Below are 19,679 nucleotides of genomic sequence, written 5' to 3' on the forward strand. Positions count from 1 at the left end.
TTTTTATAGGTTGATTTTTACAAATTTTTTATCTTTACCCTTATCACACATACCAAGTATTTCTGATTTGATTTGTAAGCGATTTAGTTGTACCACATAATTGTTGGTACAAACATTTTATGTGTATGCATAAAATAAGCAAGGTACTATTAATGTCAGATTCTTCCATTTCTTTTTCTGCTAATGCCAAGCATTTCTGCTACATTTATTCTACTGCATTGTTCATTTTTGTTCCCCTATTTGTGCTGAAGAGAAATTAGGTAGCCATTTCTTCTTGGCATGTCTCTACGCTCAGCAAATATGGCCATTGAAGTACTAAATTTCAGTCAAAAATAGAACTCAGCTTCATTTTGAAAGTTTCTTTTTGTTCATGCACAGGGATCCAAGTATCGGATGTGTAGCTCTGCCCTTTTCTGGTCATTTCAAATTATGGAAAGAGAATTCCCAGAATGGGATTGCAATGATCTTTAACAATGTGGGGGTGAGGGCCTACCCTCCGATAGTCTAAAAGCTGCATATAATTTATAGTGAGCTCTTCGTATCTGCAGTTCAACCAACTGGTAGTACTGCAGTATTTACTGTTGAGAAAGTTTGCATGTACGTGGACCCATGCAGTTCAAACACATGTAGTTTAAGGGTCAGGTATAATTTCCAAGTTTACACAGTGACTGGAAGACATGTTAAAATTCAGCACCACAAGATATACTCACTGGAAAATTAATTGTAATAGTTTTGATTTTAAAAATTTAAAAATTTTGTTCATTTAGCAATTTTTTTTAAAATTGGAGAGAAATGGAAGCTGCTTTCTACATTGCCAGGAAAATAGTAACTGTAGTTTTCTTTCTCCAAGTACAGATGAAAACAAATATGGATACAGTTAAGGATATAATCATATTGGAGAAAATAATCCAATAATTTGACTGGTGATGTTGATGAAATTAAAGGTTTCTTGTACTCTTATGACCCAGTGCTTTCTCAGTTAAAGCTCTGGATAACTCCCTTCAGCTGAGTTTTAGGTTAAGCAAACACACCTTCGTTTTTAGATAAAACAATTTTCACTAAGTTGAATTTACTAAACGACTATGTCCTTTAGCTAAAGGATTAACTTTTATTGAAATATTATTTCACTTTTAAGGAGCTTATGTCAAGATGTAAAGGTCATGGACTCTTACAGATGTGATGGGCTACAAATGCAGATTTAAGGTCAGCCATCCATCAGACGTGGTCCGTGCGGTACTGACGGAAACCGGTTGATCTTTTCTGCACCCAGCATAATATGACCACTGATTAAACAAGACATCAGTTCATCCCATGTTCTCCTTAGTTACAAACAAGAAGCAGTGTCTTTAGGCATGAGGAAAGTTTTCACAAGTTAAGACCAAGCAAAACACAATTAAGGCACATCCTTCTCAGAACCTTGTTGGATTATGACTTTAATTAATATTATTGTGATGTTTAATAATAATTTGAAATTAAAGTCCATCTAAAGAGTACTGAGCTAGGTGATGAAAATTGATTTTGTTTCTAAACTCTTACTGTGTTACCTCACTGGTAAATGATGTCCAACTCCATGACCTCTAATGACCTCAAATAACAATAACATTTTTGAAGTCCTTACTTTGCTAAGGATTTTACATATGTCATTTGATCATTATAACACCTTATAACACCCCTGGGAGGTATTAATTATTAATATCTGTTTTAGAGGGAGACTGGATATTGTAACTAGTAGGAAATGGTTCCCATCTCAGTCTGTTGAACTCTGAAATGTCTGCTCTTAACCACCATCACTGTTATGCAGAGGTCTTTGAATGTGTTTTAGAATCGTTAGTCTATGAATACAAACATAATAGCGATTGACAAGTATGGTCAAAGGCAAATGCACAAGTTCTAACAGGAACCTTCCTTTGTTAATAACTTCAGAAAATAAGTAATATGTTGTAGAAACAAGACTGAGCTAATGAACTGTCTTCCCAGGGGACTGTACATGGATCATATGGATAAACTGGTACATTAGTATGAGTGCTTGGTCTTTAGAAATGGCTTGTCGAAGCCTCTGTGTTGTGCAGTGATGTTTGAGCTCTGGAGAGTGATGTGTGAGCACAGGCCTTGTCTTTGAATGATGGTGATAACAGCTGTGGCCGTGATGGCAGTACAGTCTGCTCACTGTCCCATCAGTTTCCCTGGAAGCACCATCCACACCCTCGTGTGTAAGCAGTAGAGCTCATTATGGATTTTTACCTTACTTCCAGGCTGCTACTCATGGTGGATGATAAATTTTAAGTCTGACCCTTTATTTAAACTTCTTTTTCTGAGAAAGAGACTCAGCAGGCAGCTTTAACATATGTGCTGCTTCTGCTTGGTCTCCGTTTTCCTGAAGCAAATTGTCAAACTTCACCTTCAGCTAAAACCTTTGAGAAAATCTAGGCTCTGGTGTGTGAAGCCTGGATTGTGAGGGAGGAGAGTTCTGCCTTGAAAAACCACAAATGCAGTTTCCTGCACTACTTCCTTCTAGTGAAGCAAGTGTCATTACAGGTATTTGGATATTCTCCCCCTCAGCTTGAGGTTTGTGAGTATCTGATTATGAGACTGAATGCTAATGAGCAGAGATCTGTCTCTCACCGCACAGGGCTGTGCGGTACCTGCAGAGGGACCAGCGGACTTTTGAATAAATGGCACTGGTCCAAGTTAGCCCTTGCTCTCAGTGCTCTTTACTTATTTCTTCTCATGGGTGGTCACCACCGTGAGCCCTGACATTTACTCACACATCACACTCCCCCCAATCTAATTCAGTCCTGATCTCTCTCCTCCAGGCCCCATCTGAACCTATGTGCCCTTTTGATAAACTGAGCTACTTTTTTCCTTCAAAAAATTCCTTTTACTTCTTCCTTTAACTTAGAGTTGGTTTCTTTTTAATCAGATCACATGTTTTTGCAATCCATACCTTTGCTGGATCTCTTTGGATCTCCTAATCTCACGGTGCCAGGAATTAGGGGTGTGTGTGTGTGTGTGTGTTTGTGTGTGTGTGTGTTCATCAGTCATGTCATACGGTGCCTTCCTACCAGGATCACCTCTTCCTGGGCCTGCTCCCATATCTCTGGAACCTCAACACTACAGCCCTGTTGCCTGTCCCTACTTCCAGTGTGAGCTGGACTGTTAGGCACAAAAGTCATGCTAAATTTCCGATTTAGGAAATTCTGTTTCTGGAACCATTGCTGCTGTACTAAGCAGATCTGTGCAGAGATAAGCTTGCTACTATCTTAGCATTTCTCAGGCTTTTCCTGGAGTTTCTCCCTCACTGCCATCACCTTCTGCTCTCCTACCCAGGGCTGTGGGCAGTTACTGGAGAAAGTCCACGAACGTCCGAGAGGCCTGCTCTGAGCTGCCTGCGTACCCTGCACTGAGCAGCACATGTTTTATTTCCCACTGCCTCTTGCTGGCCCTTCCCTGTTTCAAATGCCTTTCCTTGTCCTTAGCAACCATCCAGCCTATTCATTCTGAGCTGGGACTCTCTCATTTTATTGGGAGTGTGGAGTTTTATGTGATCTTACTCAGTTTCCTCTTACATGGACTAACTCTTCTTGCAAAAGTTCTGGAAAATATGCTTCTATTTTTCTACCACTATTTTGTCCTCTATTATTCAATTTCTAGTCACATCACCGTTTAAGAACTTTCTGAAAAGATGTCTGTTTCCTTAGTTTTTTAAAATAATTTTTTAAGATTTATCTTTTATTTCCTTATTTTATGTATTTATTGGGGGGAGTTAATTAAGTTTGTTTATTTTTAGTGGAGGTGCTGGGGGTTGAACCCAAGACCTCATGCATGCTAAGCACACACTCTAGCACTGAGCTCTACCCTCCTGCCTGTTCTCTTAGTTTTTGAGAGTTCACTTTACTTCTGGTAGGATTTGAGGCAGTTTTAAACAAGGCTTCCTAAAAATGCCTATTCACTTGGCTTGCTGCAAAACACTACTTTTTCTCCTTATTCCTTCTTGCTGCTAAAATATAGATGTTTCTTAAGGTAAAGTCCTTACGTTTGTCTTCCCTCCCCTCTCCCCTCCTCTTTGTCTTTACACATACATCCTGACTTGCATGCAGATCCCAACTCTAGTCACATATGCATCTGTCTGCCTGCTGAGAGCCTTGACCTCAGGTTTCCACTGGCATCTTAGAGTCAGCAATTTTGAAATCAGACTCCTTTGCCAAATGCCACCAATTTGTCCTCCTTCCTTGAAGTGAAAGGGCCACCACCATCCCTCTGCTTTAGGCCTCTTGTCTGGATTAGTCCCTTCACTTCCCCTTCCCTGCTCATTGTGACTCACTTTTACGAGGACCAGGTGTGATTTATCTCATGGAGGGCTCCTTGTCCTGTGAAGTTAGTGCACAGCATGACTGTATCCAGGGCCTCCACTCTCCCCCTCCATCCCCCTCTTCTCCACCTTTACTCTCCCTGGTCCCCACCCTACCCCACCTCCCACATACCCCATAATTGTGACCCCTGCAGCCAACCAAGGGGGCTTGACTCCCCCGCGTAGCCTCCCAGGACTGGGGCCACCAATCTGTGGCTTATACTGCTCATTCCGCACGGAGGCGCTCCACCCATATGATCTCCCTTGCACTCAGTTCCCTCCCAGGAACACAGGTCCCAACCTCATCACTTCTCTTCCCTTCCTACACAATTGTGTATCTTTCTGACAGCCTTGGTTGTACGCCAGTCCTTCTGCCATTTTCCAGATAGCTTTTCAGTGAGGTTTGTTCCACATGTAGACGTATGTTTGATGTGTTCACCAGGAGAGGTGAGCTCCACATCTTCTTATTCCACAACCTTGACTGAGCCCATTTCAGCATTTCAGTAAGACCATTCCAATATCTCATAGCTTCCGATGACACTGACTCCTTAAGAAAAATATCCTATTTATTGCTTTCTGTTGTTAATCTGTTTTTTGTGACTGCTTTTAAAATTTTATTTTTACCTTTTTTCCCTAAAAGTTTTACCAAGTGTACCTAAGTGTGGTTGTCTCTATATTTATTCTTCTAGTTTTCATAGGGCTTCATAAATCAGTGACTCGAATGTATTCTGTCATTTTATAATGGCATCAGCCATGGCCTCTTTTCAGATGATGCTTCAGTGTTACTCTGTCTGTTTTCCTTTCCTTCTGTCAGGCCAGTTGCACATGCATTATAGTTTCTCACTGTTTCCTGTATGTCTCTTACTCTCTCTGTGGTCAGCGAGCCTTCTCACTCTGTTTCATCCTAGGTGGTTTTTGTTCATCTCTCTTCAAGTGCACTAACTCTATAGTCAGCTTCTTCTCATCTACCCTTAAACACATCTGTTGCCTAGTTTAATTTTGGTTATTTTATCAATTCTAGAATTTCTCAGTTCTTTAATTGTTTACAGTTTTGTATTGGAATTCTACATTTTGTCTTTTATTTTCTTGAAATGATTCTATATAATTATTTAAAAATATGTGTCTGATAATATCTGATGCACTTGTGTGTCTTCTGTTATTTTTCTATTCATTTTTAGAAATTTTTTATTTGTGTCAGCATGCTTCCAGTTATGTTTTATTTTATGCTGTGTAGATATCTGAATTGATATAACCTGTTTACAGATAGGATTTGTATTTGGTTTTGTGTGGGATCTGGGACACTAAAATTCCAGGATCAGCTTGAATTATATTCAGGGATTTAGGTGATTTGAAGTTGAGTTTTGGTCTACTTCTAGTTTGCCTTTATTCCTAGTATGATGGCCTCTTGAATTCTAACATACAGTGAAGGTGTCAGAATCACCATCCTCCAATCCTTTCCCTCATAACTTGCAGTCAGATTCTCACAGAAACCCTCAGGGAAAAAAAGTGAACATGAGTGTCCACTTCCTAGGTGTGTGTTCTCCCCTGGATTCTTGCTTTTCAGTTTGTCAATGTAATACTCCCTTCCCCTTTGCCTCTCAGCAGAAAAATATACATGTAAATGTATATATTCATATATATACACACATACCACACACATATATACACATATATGTCATTTTTTCTAGTCTCCAGCAAAAGAGTGGTTCTAATGACCTCTTCTGTCATTACCTCAGGTTATTAATTTTACAATGCACATGCAGTTTGTAGCCTGTTATTTTCACCTATGAACGTATATCATGAAGAAAATGTTACAGGGCATTTGATGTGATATGATTTTAATGACTCTTGCTTATTTGTACCTACCACAATTGTTTGTTTGTATTGCTGTTGTTGGAAATTTTGCTTTTTTCTCTTTTTAAAACATAAATAACTGATATAAATATATTCTAATATGTGAATATTTTTACATATCATTAATTTACTTTTTCCTCAGAGAAAACTCTAAGTAGAATTGCTGGTTCCAAAGGGATCAGTATTTAAATTCATTGGATGCTCAATTCCCTTCCACAAAATTTGCACAAATTTGCAGTCTCAGTAGTAGTAATGTCAGTGCTTGTTTTGAGCACAGATTTAGGAAAACACCCCTTTATATTATCCTGAAACAGTTTCAAAGACCTCCGCTCAACTTTAGATTTAGTTTTCTTGATATTACTCTTGGTATTCATTTGCATTTCTCATTTTTATATACTCAGTTGACCCTTGAACAGTGTGGGGGCAATGCACCTGTATGGTATAGTTGGGCCCCGTATCTGTGGTTCCTCCACATCTGCAGATTCAATGATGCATAGACTGAGCAGTACTATAGTATTTACTACTGAAAAAATCTGAGTATAAGTGGACCCTCACAGTTCCAACCTGCATCATTCAAAGGTCCCGAGTACCCTTCCAGGTTTATAACTTATTTAAATATGAACCAGGGGTGCTTTGGTCACTTTTTCCTGTTCTGTCTGGAGCTGATTAAATGGCTACAGTGTAATGTTAATTGTGTCAAGATTGTGGGAGCGATATAAATTATCAGTGTGAAAATGATCCAATAATTAAACAAATGTACATATTATGTTATTATAAAAGGTTGAGCGCTATGATTACACCCACATAAAATAGTCAGAGAAAGGAGAACAGACCCAGTGGGTGCTGCTGTGTGTGGTACTGATTACTTATTTTTATCTCCCCTGTTTCAAAGCAGTTCTGTACAGTTGTGCTATGGTTTTTTAATAATTAAATGATCAATGCAAACCAAAATGTTGTGAGCACAGTTTAGTCTGTTATCCAGTGAAGCTACCTTTTATTCAGCCAGTCATCCTAGAAAAAGTTCAAATGAGTTTAAGTAGAAGTGGCTCTTCCATCATTTCCCTAATACTAATGTATTTATCATCACCTTATTCCAAAAAGTATTTACAGTAATTAGCAAGAAAGTAAGACAGCATAACATAAGATAATAAAAATCAGGTATGAGTGAAAAGGGAAAAAAGGCAACACTGTGGGAGGAACATGAGCTGGAGCTGGGGTCATGGCTAACCAGAAACACACGTTCCGGAGCCCAGGCCTGAGGCGGGCGGGCCGTGTACTTACTTCAAATGTTCTATTGGCCAGAATGGAAAGCATGTCTCATCCGTAAGATGAAAACAGCACAAATAAATTCAAAATGCCATCCAAGTATTTAGTTCCTCAAATGAAGCTGTGAAGTTCTAATACAAGAACTTTCACCTGCAGACAGCGCTGTGTGAGGGATGGGCATGCCCCACAGGCTACTCCCAGGGGACCTCACCGTCTCCTTCCTCAGGGCTTACACCCAAGCCAGGTGTTGAGGCCAGTTGAGCAGGTGCAGGCGAAGAGCCCTCTGCTGGCCTGAGACGCACTCTTCTGTGCCCTCCAGGGTAGATGGAGTACATGGAAAGAAACGGGTGTGCAGCACACTGTGGGGCAATGTTTTACATTTTTTCCCTCAGTCACACTTTGGATATCTGGTGGGAGACTGTACTTCATGGAATGTCTAGGGTGCACTGACTGTGTGTCACCACTCAAATATAGATCCTTGGGCCTTGATGGACACTTGAGCTGGGGCGGTGCTGAGAACATCTTAGGAAGTGAGGAACCCAGACTGTTCCCACATGTGTGGACCGCCCATCTCCACCCACTGACAAGTCATAGGAGTGTCAGTGGGATGATGGGAAGGGTACCATGCCTCTCTGAGAGTCATTAGGATTCTGCTTTAATATATAGACTGAGGGCAATGAGATTTTCTTGTATGCAGTTAGCACCATCAAAAAAGTGTTAACCTGAAATATTTTAAGGTGACAACCAAACCCTCATCTTCACTAGAAGGATCTCAGTGCAGCACTCTTAGAGTCCCTGACTTTGATCATCATAGTTTTCTTGTGGGCCCTCTCAAATAGACTACTTGTGGATTATAGCTGAGTTATTTGGGGGGCTGTTGTTTATAGGCCAGTTAAAAGATGGGGAAATATCTGCTAAAAGAAACCATTTTTTCTTTTTTGAAATAGCAGGCTTGTGAACTATTTATGCCACTTTTAGATTGTGATTTTCAATCTTCTAATCTGCCTATGGTAGAAAGCTTGTATCTGTTTTCTTTACAGTAAGAAATGACCCAGTTCAACAAAAGTCAAACAGATTTAAGAGTTTAAGAAAGTGCAGTAGTGCCAGGGAAAAATTTCCCTGTTTTAACTCAGATATAAAACTGTGGTTTAATTTGTTAAAAGACAATGTTTATTGATCTTGCCCCGTGTAGTTCCTTAATACTCATTGTGTATCTGTTATGTGTACAGAATAACATCCAGGGGAGAATAAGGGGACATAGGATATGGTTGGTAACTGGTGGCAAGGAGCTTATATACTGTACTTGGGAAAATAGCAAATACATTTCCAAAATGTTGGGAAAACAACAGAGAAAAAGACAAACATGGATGATTGAGGAAATACCACCGGGAATTACTCACTGAATTCAAAACTTAGTGACAGTCAGCACAAACGCCAAGGAGACTCTGCAGACTAAAGTTTGGTCAAGTAGCTTCTCATCATAAAGCAGAGACTTGGTGCTGGTTCTGTGAAGATGTTTTATATGTATGATGACAATTTTGAATTCCTCTAAAAAGGAGTTTTTAAAGTATAAGGGATATGTGACTATTCTAATCAAACAGAGATGAAAGAAAATCAAAACAAGTAGTAATCATGGTGGTTATACTTGCATAAGACCGTGTGGTTTTCCTAGCTCTTTCCACATGGCACTTGCTCCCACCTCACACCAATCTTGTAAAAAAGACCAGAACAGGCATTTTTCTTGAATTACTGGTGAGAACACTGAGGCCTCATAAAGTTATGAGATTTGTCTAGTGTGCAGCACTGACTATACACCAGGAGTTTTGTCTACTCCGTATTTCTCTTTGTATTGTAAAATCGCCAATAGGTTTAGAGATAATGGATTGCTTGATAATGTTGCTTTCCATTTGATACACAAAGTACCCCTTGGTAGTTTGTTAAGTAAATGAGGAAAATGAGATTACCAGCTACAGCCACTGCTCAGATTGACAAGCCATCTCTTTTGTCAAAAAACAAAACAAAACAATTATCTGACAATTGTGTTAATTCAATAAACGTGAGGTGGCTTTTATGAAGTCATGTTAACATTGCCAAATATTAGACCTGTGTACATACCTCATGTGATGAAGGAGTTTTCAGTCAATTGGAGGGAAGCTGAGATGCATTCAGGAAAGTGTTAAGCCACTGTTCTGGACAGCACGCTGTGAACTGTCAGAATGAGGGGCGGCAGGCGTGCGGGGTCAGCCTCGTGATTCAGGAGCGGTGAGGTGAGGCGTCAACCCAACTTCATAACTGACCGGTTTCCATGAGTGGGGAGGACTAGGGAGGGCGTGCTGGTGGAGTGGGACTTCACTTAGGAAACGGATGAATTTGGGAGGATGAATGGAAGGAACATAGAAACATTTAAAGGACAAGTTGAAGAGTGGACATTGGATTCTGTAGATGTTGGAGAGAGACATGAGAGAAGTTTGTGTTTTGCTTATTTTCTGCTAGTGGAGCCGTAGGATGAGGGGGAGGATTTGAGGTTTCCATCACAGCACTGAAATGTACCCTGGTCCTGGGCTGTGACTGCAGGCCTGGAGCATGGGCTGACGTTACTTTTGGCTTATGTCAGGTTGTAGAGAGTGCTTTGAGCAAACCTTGTGTTTTGGTGAATGATGAAATCCTGAATCAAACCATTTATCCCCTTGGCTGCTGGTGCTGCCTCTTTTATGTGGAGCAAATGAAGTCAGAGGCTGAGTGGCTTTATTATTGGGGTGCTGAAGCTCTCTCAGTGAGAGTCCCCTTTTCAGGGTAGGTACAGCTTGCTACCTTGGCACTTGACGACTCCTTCCATGAAAGGTTCACGTGATGCGGACATGCAGAAGGGGGGATTCTGTGCCTAATGGTTCTCAGCAGCCTAAGAGACATCGCCAAACCAGTGGCTCAGTGCAGCACCATCCAGGCATCAAGCCTTAACATCGCCCCTCGCCCAAGTCTTACCTAGTTCTTGTAAGAATGAGGATATTCTCTGATTTGTTTTTGCTGGTCCACTTCATTAAATTCCTTTAGTTTTACCAATGAGAGTTCATTTCTAATATCATGTTAATTAAACCACCTATTTTGACAATGAAAAGCTTTTCCTGATACTTAGTATGCCAAATAGCAAAACTTCTGGTGTCAATCAAGATATGAATTCTTGAAAGAGACCCTGAAATGTTCATCCATGTTTCAAATGTGACCTTTCTGGCTCAATACTAGCTGACTGGGGAATCTGGGTTCTCAGTTTGGGCCTAAACTGCCCTGAAAGTAAAGCTTCAATTACCTGATCTACACATTGTATTTTACTGTGGAGGCTGAGGAATATTTTTTGAATTTCTTAAATCAATTTGTTAAACAAACTACAGAGATAGCAATGCCTTTCCACTGGTTAACTCAGTTTATTTTACAGCCTCAGTGCGGTGGTTACAGTAAACTTTTTTATTTTTGTTTCTACCACTCTGTTATTCTATCTGCTCTAATTTATGCTGATCAAAAGATTTAAGGAGGTGGATCTGTAAGTAAGGAGAATGTCATGAAGAGAACCAAGGGTGTGTATAACTGGGTGCATGGATCCTAAAGCTGTAAAATCCTAATGAGCACTTTCCCGAGGTATTTATAGGCCTTGGAGTGGCCTCCTCTGTGGGATTTCCACTCTGCTTCCTGGCACGAGGTGTAGTTATGAACCTGCTTCTCATTCTGTCCAGATTCTGCTGGTCTGCAGCCGGGAAGAGCTTTCTTTGCCAGATTCTTGCCCGGTTCTTTTCTTCTTGGCAGGGTCATTTACTTTTTCAGTTTTTCTCCCACACAGTTCCCAACTGGGACTCAGGATGAATCAGTTTCCCGGGCTTTTTGTTGTTGAAGGCAAGGAAGCCATTATTGTCCTGTGATGCCCAGCACAGCCTGTCCTCTGAATTTGCCTCAAATTTTTAACAGATTTCCAAGGGACATCAAAGTCCAGGGTATTGAAGATGCCTGGTCAGGGAGCTCTGAGATTGAGTGGATTTTCTGACCTTGTAATTCCTTACAGGCCTACATGGCCTCTTACTCTCAAAGAAAGAGACTTACATTTTACCATAAAAAAGAAGTTGAGACACATGGTTATGAAAATGAAATGGCTGTGTGAAAGAATGTTTATGTTATGAATCTACACTGAATAGTATAAAATGCTGTTTAATGTTGTATGTATGTAGATGCCCACCACACATGTACGTTTATGATGGAAATGATGTTGCAATATATCAGTCAGGAAGATTCCACTTTCATGATTGAATTAAAATAGCTTAAACTTTTTGTTTTGTTTTGTTTTGAAATATAGCAAGATCAACTTCACACCTGGGCTGCAGTTAGTCAACCCACACACTCACTGGATTATATAGACGGGGAGTTTCCCAGGTGAGTCCCGTCTGCTTGGCCACCATCTAAACTTCCTGATGAAGAACACAGGCCCAGGGATGCTGACGCAGGTAGGCCCCCAGGAAGAGTGAATGCTTTGAACGTCACAGCAAGTATCTGTGTGGTGCTTACTGGGTTGCAAGTCACGGTTTCTCTTCTAAGCATTTCTTAGATTAACTCAAGCAAAATCACTGGGAAGCTTGTTAAATTGAGAATCCTTATGCTGCATCTTCAAGGATGCTGAGTTAGATTTTTGGGGAATGGGGCACTGGAATTGTCCAGTTACTACCTTGTGTACTTAGTTTGAGAACCACCACTTCAGGGTCCAGCTGTGGCCGCCCCCCAAGGAGAAGCTGCACATCCCGTGTGGGCTGAGAGAGCTTGGAAGGGAAATTTTTGCCTACTGGCTTCGAAGGTGGTGGCCACCTCTTCCCACTGTCTCTTCCCTTATTGCTTTCTTCGTGCTTTTCTTCATTTTTCCTTTGCCTTCAGGGATAACTGGGAGAGGCAAGATAGATGTACACATTTTATTAAATCTAAATTTTAAGGAATCTTAAAAATTATACATTCAGATGTAATATTTATTTTTCTAAAAAAATTTGTTTTTTTTCTCTTTGAACCTTGTGTTGTCTTAAAGTATTTTGTGTAATTTTTTAAGTATTTTGAAGATTGCATGAGGTTAACATCAGCTACATGTGGAGCTCAAAACTAGGAAAGCACTTGATTGTATTAAATTAAGAATCATGTTTTTGTAATAATGTTTTTATGGAGTTTGAATGTTTTATTATTTCTTTCTTTTTTCATTTTGGCATAATGAATTTCCAGCTGCTTTTTGGTGGATTGTTCAGGAATATTGACATATGACCCATAAGTGATGAGTAAATAGCAGAGCATTATCGCTATTCAGAAATCTCTCCCTCACCAAGTTTTCCTAAATGGTAGCATCGGTGTTGGAGTTAAGAATTTTGATTCCTCCACCTCATTGGCTTACTGAGAGAAACATGGTGGGCAGAAGCTTGATTTGGACTTGTAAAAAAGGGTGCAGCATAAGAGTATGGAGCTGGGCTCTGCTGCTTATCAGCTCTGAAACCTTGGGCAAGTTTCCAAACCATGGTACTCGGTTTCTCCACCTATAAAATGATGATAAGAATAACATCTCCTGCACTGGGATATTGTGAGAATTGTATGTTAAAGCATAGAATTAGCCTTTAGAATGAAGTCATTATCTTCCTCATGAGTTCCCTTTAAAACCAACAGTGCCCCACATCATCAGTGACTTTATTCTAGGCTCCTGCCTAAAGGTCTGCAGAGGGAGCCTGGTGCTCATAACCTCCTGTTTTTATCCCAGTCCTGGAGTGATGCGTTTGCCTGTTTTTCCTTTGCACTGAGACACTAAAAGGGGGCCCACACCCAACCCTACATGTCCCCCTTTTAACATTTAGTTCTCTTGAAACACTGCTTAGTGTTTTCTTGGTGGACTTTACCCCTGAAATGAACAAAAAATGAGAGATGCAATGTAGGAAACATCGTCGCATGTAGATCTCTGAGTCTCTTGTGGTGCAGAGTACAATTGATCAAAGGCTGAGGTAGGGTTCCTTAATGCAGAGATCTTCAGGGCTGAGGGGGTTCTGACCATAATGACACCTGAAAAAAATTAAGGACATAAAACCATATTTAGTTTTAAAAGGAAAAGCATGTAACTAAAAGTCTTGATCACATTAAATACATTATTTTATTTCTTTATGTTAAAAATTACTTACTGGTTTGGAAATAGCCAGGTGCAGATATAGTAATACTGATCAATTTCACTGAGCGTTCTTTTAACAGTCATTTATATCTTACGTTTTACATAATTGATTAGGGAGGTGTTTTCATTTTTTTTTCTTCCCTAGTGTGTCTTCCTTTCTTAACTTTTCTAATCAAAACATTTATAATAACCTTTAAAATTTTAGGGAAGTTTTAAAATTATGAAACATTTTGTTATTGATTTAGTTGTATACTGGAGGAACACTATATGGAAAGTTAATTTGTGATAATCTGGATTTTAGTTTGGTAAAAGACAACAGTTGAAATTGATGCCAGAAAATTTGTAACCTAGTTTTTCCTTCATTATTTGACATAGCTCGCAAAATGCCAGAGCAGCAATTTTTAATATAACTTGTCTCCTTTTAAAATATGCATTCTTGAAGAGGATGATGGAGGTAAGTAGAAAATAGTTTAATATAGTGACTTGTTTTTCTCCAGTTGATCTTGTATAAACCCAACAGCCCAACAGCTATTTTGTCCAAATGTCCAGTGTCCCTTTCTAAATATTTCCTGCTGTGATTCTGTGGGACATTATCATGTGGGGGCCACAATGCCTACCCTCCCTGTCCTAGGAAAGCAGTCAGTGGTAAGAGTGAGAATGTTGATAACATAGTGAAAACCTTGCATAAATTCTACTGCTTTTAAAAATACATATGAATTGCAAACTTTGATAACATGGTTATGAATAGTGATAAACTTGACAATATTGGTGCATAATATTGTGCAGTGACATCCTGGCTAAAATCACTTCACAACATGCGGTCCTTTTCAATTTTAATTTAAAGTAGAACTCAATGATTTTTTTTTTTGAAAAAGAAAGACTTATGCTTTCATCTTAGAAGATTGGTTTCTTTGCCTTTTTTTTTGGTCCTCCAACTCTTCTTAATATTGGTTTCTAATTTATATGTCCAGCTAATTCAGATCCATGGTCTGCATTTTCTGCCTTTCTCATGGACCTGTCTTTCATTTTCTCATGATCCATTTTTAGAAATGAGTTTTTCTCTACTTTCAAATATTGAAGAAGAAACTGACCCTCTGTTAAATGACTCTGAGTGCGCAGGCTGAGGTGAAGCCTCCGTGTCCTTCCCACCAGTGAGCTGCACAAGAGCTGCAGACTCCTGGGCATCTTCTGCTGCCACCCTGCTCCCTACAGCATGTTTGTGTTGTCTCCACAGAGGAGTATAAGGTATCAATAGTGACCCTCTGTGGTCTGTAGAATGCTTCCTGGAAGGACAAGACAAGTTAGGAAGAACTAATAAGGAAGTTAGGAAGCAACGTGCTCCAAAAGTTCATGGCAGAAACATTAATAAGAAGAAAACCTTTTCAATTATCATTTTTCTTCATCTTCTCTCTCTTCATTTTCCTTTATGTATTTAATTCAACCCACCTCCCTGCTATGGTGGTTTTTTTCTTCTGAAGTCCCATGCCATTTTATTTATATTTCTATCATTTGAATTATTTAGGTATGTAATTTATCTCTTTCTACATATCTGTCTCTTATGTAGACTCCCAACATTTTAAGACCTTTGGACACATATACTTAAATATTTTGGACACATATACTTTGGACACATATACTTAAATATTTGAGTGAATAATTGAGGATATAGTGTTGAAAAAGATGTAAATAAATAAAATATCTACTCAGCACATAAATGCAATAATTTGAGTTTTGTGTGTGTACTGAAACATCCCATGGACCATTTTAGAGGCTCAGTACCAAGTTTCAAAGATTACACAACAGATTTATACAAACAGACAACTTTAGTTGATGAATTCATGGAGATCAGGATCAAGATGTCTGGGTGTGAACAGAGACTGGATCATTCTGGGTGCATCTTTGGAAAATCAAGGCCCTTATCTTTAGTAATATGAGTAATCAAGAGAGTGAACAGAGGGCTGATTTTAGAAAAGCTGTTTGGGCACATAAAATCCCGGAGGAAAATATGGAAGGAGAGTTGGTAGAAACATGACAAACTTTTTGTGTAGAAATCCTAAAAATTGTATTTACATGCTGGCTGAAAGAATTGTTACCTACTTTGGCTCCAAAAAAGAAAAAAGGGAGGGGTGGTTTGAGCAGTTTATGAATATACAAAGTGTCCAAAAGAATTATAAAGGAAAATAGATTAAAATGAAAGGAATTTAGGATGGAACAATAAAATGAAGCAGAATGTATTTCAGAAGGGCTAGCAGTTTTTAAAGGTAGTTGCAAATTTATCCCTCAGGTTGAAAGTAGAAAGGGAGAAGGGAACAATTATATATCATGCCATGTGTCCATGAGATTAAAAGCAACAGTCTCAGAAGAACAACTTTTCTGGCCTCCTGTATCCAAAAGAAGTGTTTCTACTGGTTCTTAATAAAAGAGACTCTGTGGGATGAAATGCAAATACAGCATCATCACCCCATTTCCAAGCTTAGTCCCAGTGCTCTAACACATGTTTAATGGAGGTTAATGCAGAAATTCTGCAAGGGGCCAAGGGCATGTTTGATGGCAGTCATCTCAACTTACTGCATGGTCAAGGGGAAAAATGCTGTAGAACAGATCAGCCATGTCTCCTATAAATGGTTCTCCATGTTCAATTTTTTAAAAAATCAGCCCAAATTTCCCCCTTATACGTGCAAGCTAAACCTCATGTGTGGCTATCCTTTGTTGGCAATGAGCAGCAGCTCAATACTATTAAATAATCAAATAGCAGAATACAAGTTTGGCCCCCTTTAGGGAAATTACATGTTTAACCCCATCTTCCTTTGTAGAAGGATGTGGTATACCAGAATTACAGACCCGTACCATTTGTTAGGCAGCTAGTCATAAGTCATGCTGTTTAAATGAAATTTAATGAAGTCTCTTTCAATTAAATTGACTAGATTTGAATTAAATTAACATGTACCATTAAAGAAGCTGTAGTTTAATAATTTTACGTAAGTGCATATTTCCTTAAAATGTAAAACTTGTTCCCACATCAGCTCAGCTCTTCAGTCATGGCCTCCTCAGTGGTGGCCCATGTCCCCACTCATACACTTTTTGTCAGTGGCCCCAGTGACATGGATTTTGGGGAGGGGGCTGCTGTGAGTAGCAGCAGTGCTGACCTTGGTGTGCCCAGGGGGACCTGGGGAGCCACGCTGCCCTGGATGGAACTGGCTCCTGGAGAGGCTCCTCTGCCAGAGCCCTTGTCTCCTATTATTCCATAGTTGTCATGTACTTTTCTATCCCTGGGGGTTGGGACTCTGGGACGGGAGTGGAGAATGGAGGAGGGACTGCCCCAGCAGCTCCCAAAGCCACTTTTACTTCAGGAACACTCCCTTTTCCTCTCAGTTGCACCCCCTTGGAATCCCTGCTGCATGGAAGCTATTTGGAGAAGAAAGGTAGCATCAGAGATCTCATGACCCCTCGGCCAGAATTAGGATATAAGGGGCCCTTCCTCTTAAGCTAATTATGGCTTACAGTGATTTGGTAAATTACACCTGTATAAACAGAACTGAAGCCTTTATCTTTTCTTCCTACCTGAGACCTTCAGAATTTGGAAACTCTTAGGTTCCTAGGAGCCTTTCCAAGTGAATAAGGAAGGCCATTTCATGGCAGATGCAGGAACCTCAGGATATTTTGGAACTTGAGAAAAGTCCACCTGGGTCTGCAGGCATTGCGGGTGGGGACTGGCGGTGGGGCTTTCCTGGCCTTGGGAGGCCTTTCAAAAGTTCAGCCTGAGATCCCATATAAGAAGTTCCAGCAAGGCCAAACTTAAAAAAGTGCCTTAAAACAAATCATGTTTTACAAAGCGGTGGATCTTCATGTAGATACTCTTTGCACTGAGCAAGGTGTGAGAAGCCTGGAAAGTATGTGTTGAGTTTTACTGTGACTGTGTGTTATACAGGGGGTCTAAAGGGACATCAGTGTCTTGCAGTGAAGGCTTCCATGGGGCAGGATATGGTCTGAAAATGTGCTGACTGGTCCTCATTCTTCTGGACGTGTAACATATTTGTGTGATGTTTTGTGACTGTGCTGTGTAGTGGGGCACAACTTGGTTTTCTCAGACACACGTGGTGTGTATACAGAGATATGGTGCATCGTCTCTGGAAAAAACATTGGGAACTTTGCAGCAAATTGTGTGAATTTTTACAGCATCGCAGACATGTTCACTGGGTCATAGCATCCCTGGCACAATTTGGGGCAACCTTTGCTGAAAGTTGACACCATGGACAGGACAAGGAGAGGGAGATGACACTGTGGCAGACGAGCGTGCGCAGGGGTGAGACTGGCTGTAGGAACTCAGGTTGTCCTCATCGTCATTGGAACAACACACACACACAGGTCCCTCAGTCAGTCGTGATATGCTCCAGGTGCAGGCACCACTTGTCCAAATCCAGGCTGACGGCAGAGGCCTTGGGCGGGTGCACCCCTCACACTTGCACTTGCTGCAGTCCTCCCTCCTGCAGGTGTGCAGCCCTGAATCTCCCTTGCTCAGCGGCTTAAGCTCACCTGGCTTGTGCTCTGATTTGGGCTGTGCCCTGATTATCCCAAGGAGGATGATGATCTAAACCACCTCTGTGCAGAGGGATTGCTGCTGGTGCTTGTCTTCATGCTGCTCTGAGACCCTGAGCTGACCACGCTGATGGGCCTGGACAGAGAAGCCCGCACAGAAGCCTGGGCCTATGAGTCCTGGAGCCCCAGGACTGGTGGTGCTCAGGCAGTCCATGGAATCTCTTGTGTTTCTCCTGAGTGGAGGGCAAGGAGCAGGCTTGAGCTCCATCTGGGGAGCACTGTAGGGCCCTCTGTGTACTCACTGGTATTTTGGATGTCTCTGATCAGATCCAGAGACAGCATGCATAACTGCTGGGTGAGGGTGTCTCTGGGGTCAGGCTCCCCACGCTGCCTGCCACCATCAAGGGTGCCTACAGCAGGGCTGGGACCCGCTGCCACTCTGAGCTCTGGCGTCCATCAGGCCGTGTAAGTGTGGCCCCTCCAGCAGACTGACAGCATCTGAATTTGTGATTGTGGCTTTGCACCCTCTCTCCACTAGAGCCTCTTCTTTCTCCAATGTGCAAGTAAACTCAGCCCTGATGCAGACTCCCTCCCCCACCATCCAAACTCTACCTCAGTCTGTCTTCTGAGCAATTGGCAGGATGAAATGAGAAAAGGAGAGGAAAGTCAGGAGCAAGTCCCCAGATGATGAACACCCTCCAGGGTTTGGGACTAAAGGCAGCACCTCTTCTAGGAGTGCACTAGGAGTATTTCCTCTTTTTTTCTCAGTGAGCTGGAGGCTGAAGAACCAATAGTGAGTCTCTTTTCCTGACAGATGAGCAAATGAAAAAAGAAAACCTTACAAAGTCCCTAAAACCAGGTGGCCAAGTTATGTGACCATGTCAGAGTGGGGGGGTGTGGGGTGGCTGGCTGGGCCAGGTTGGAGGTGGGGGGCCTGGGCGCTGTGTGCTCTGTCAGCCCATCTCCTCACTTGTGCTGCAGTGCACAGCTCTTGGCAGTGCAGACTGGGTGTAAGGTGGATTTGTTCAGATTCTGTGCCGCACATTAGAAGGCTTAATCAGGTATGGGATGGGGTCTTTTGGTTGACTCTTGACTATGGCAGGCCACGTGGTTTGGCCTCTTTATGTTGGGAACAAAGGAATCACTCCTTCCAACATTGGCCAAATTCCACCCAATATATGGGCTTCAGTAAGGACTGAACAGTGCCATCATCTTGTAATATTACACAGCAGTGACTGGTTTGCCACTGATTGGACTCACTGATCAGGAATTTACTGGAGAGCCCCAGATGGAGCCCACTGGATCTGCAGGTTAGCCTTTGGCCTGGCTACCACCAAGATTGGTAGATGTGCCTTGGGTTTTCCTTGGGCACAAGTTCACTGACATGTGACATTACCACAGTAAAGTTTGCTAGCCTACCTTATATCCATATCAGATGGAGGACATCTGTTCTTAAGTGGTATGATTATCTACTCAACTTCTTTGTCCCAAATATAAGATTGGAGAGTGTGACCC

General features: G+C 41.1%; 1 pseudogene; it reads left to right on the forward strand.

Moving 5' to 3' along the window:
• LOC140699882 (formin-2-like) overlaps window positions 1–19,679 on the forward strand; it is a 72,281-nt pseudogene that overhangs the window by 21,416 nt on the left and 31,186 nt on the right.

This window comes from Vicugna pacos, chromosome 11, assembly GCF_048564905.1.
Source record: "Vicugna pacos chromosome 11, VicPac4, whole genome shotgun sequence".
Classification (NCBI taxonomy): domain Eukaryota; kingdom Metazoa; phylum Chordata; class Mammalia; order Artiodactyla; family Camelidae; genus Vicugna; species Vicugna pacos.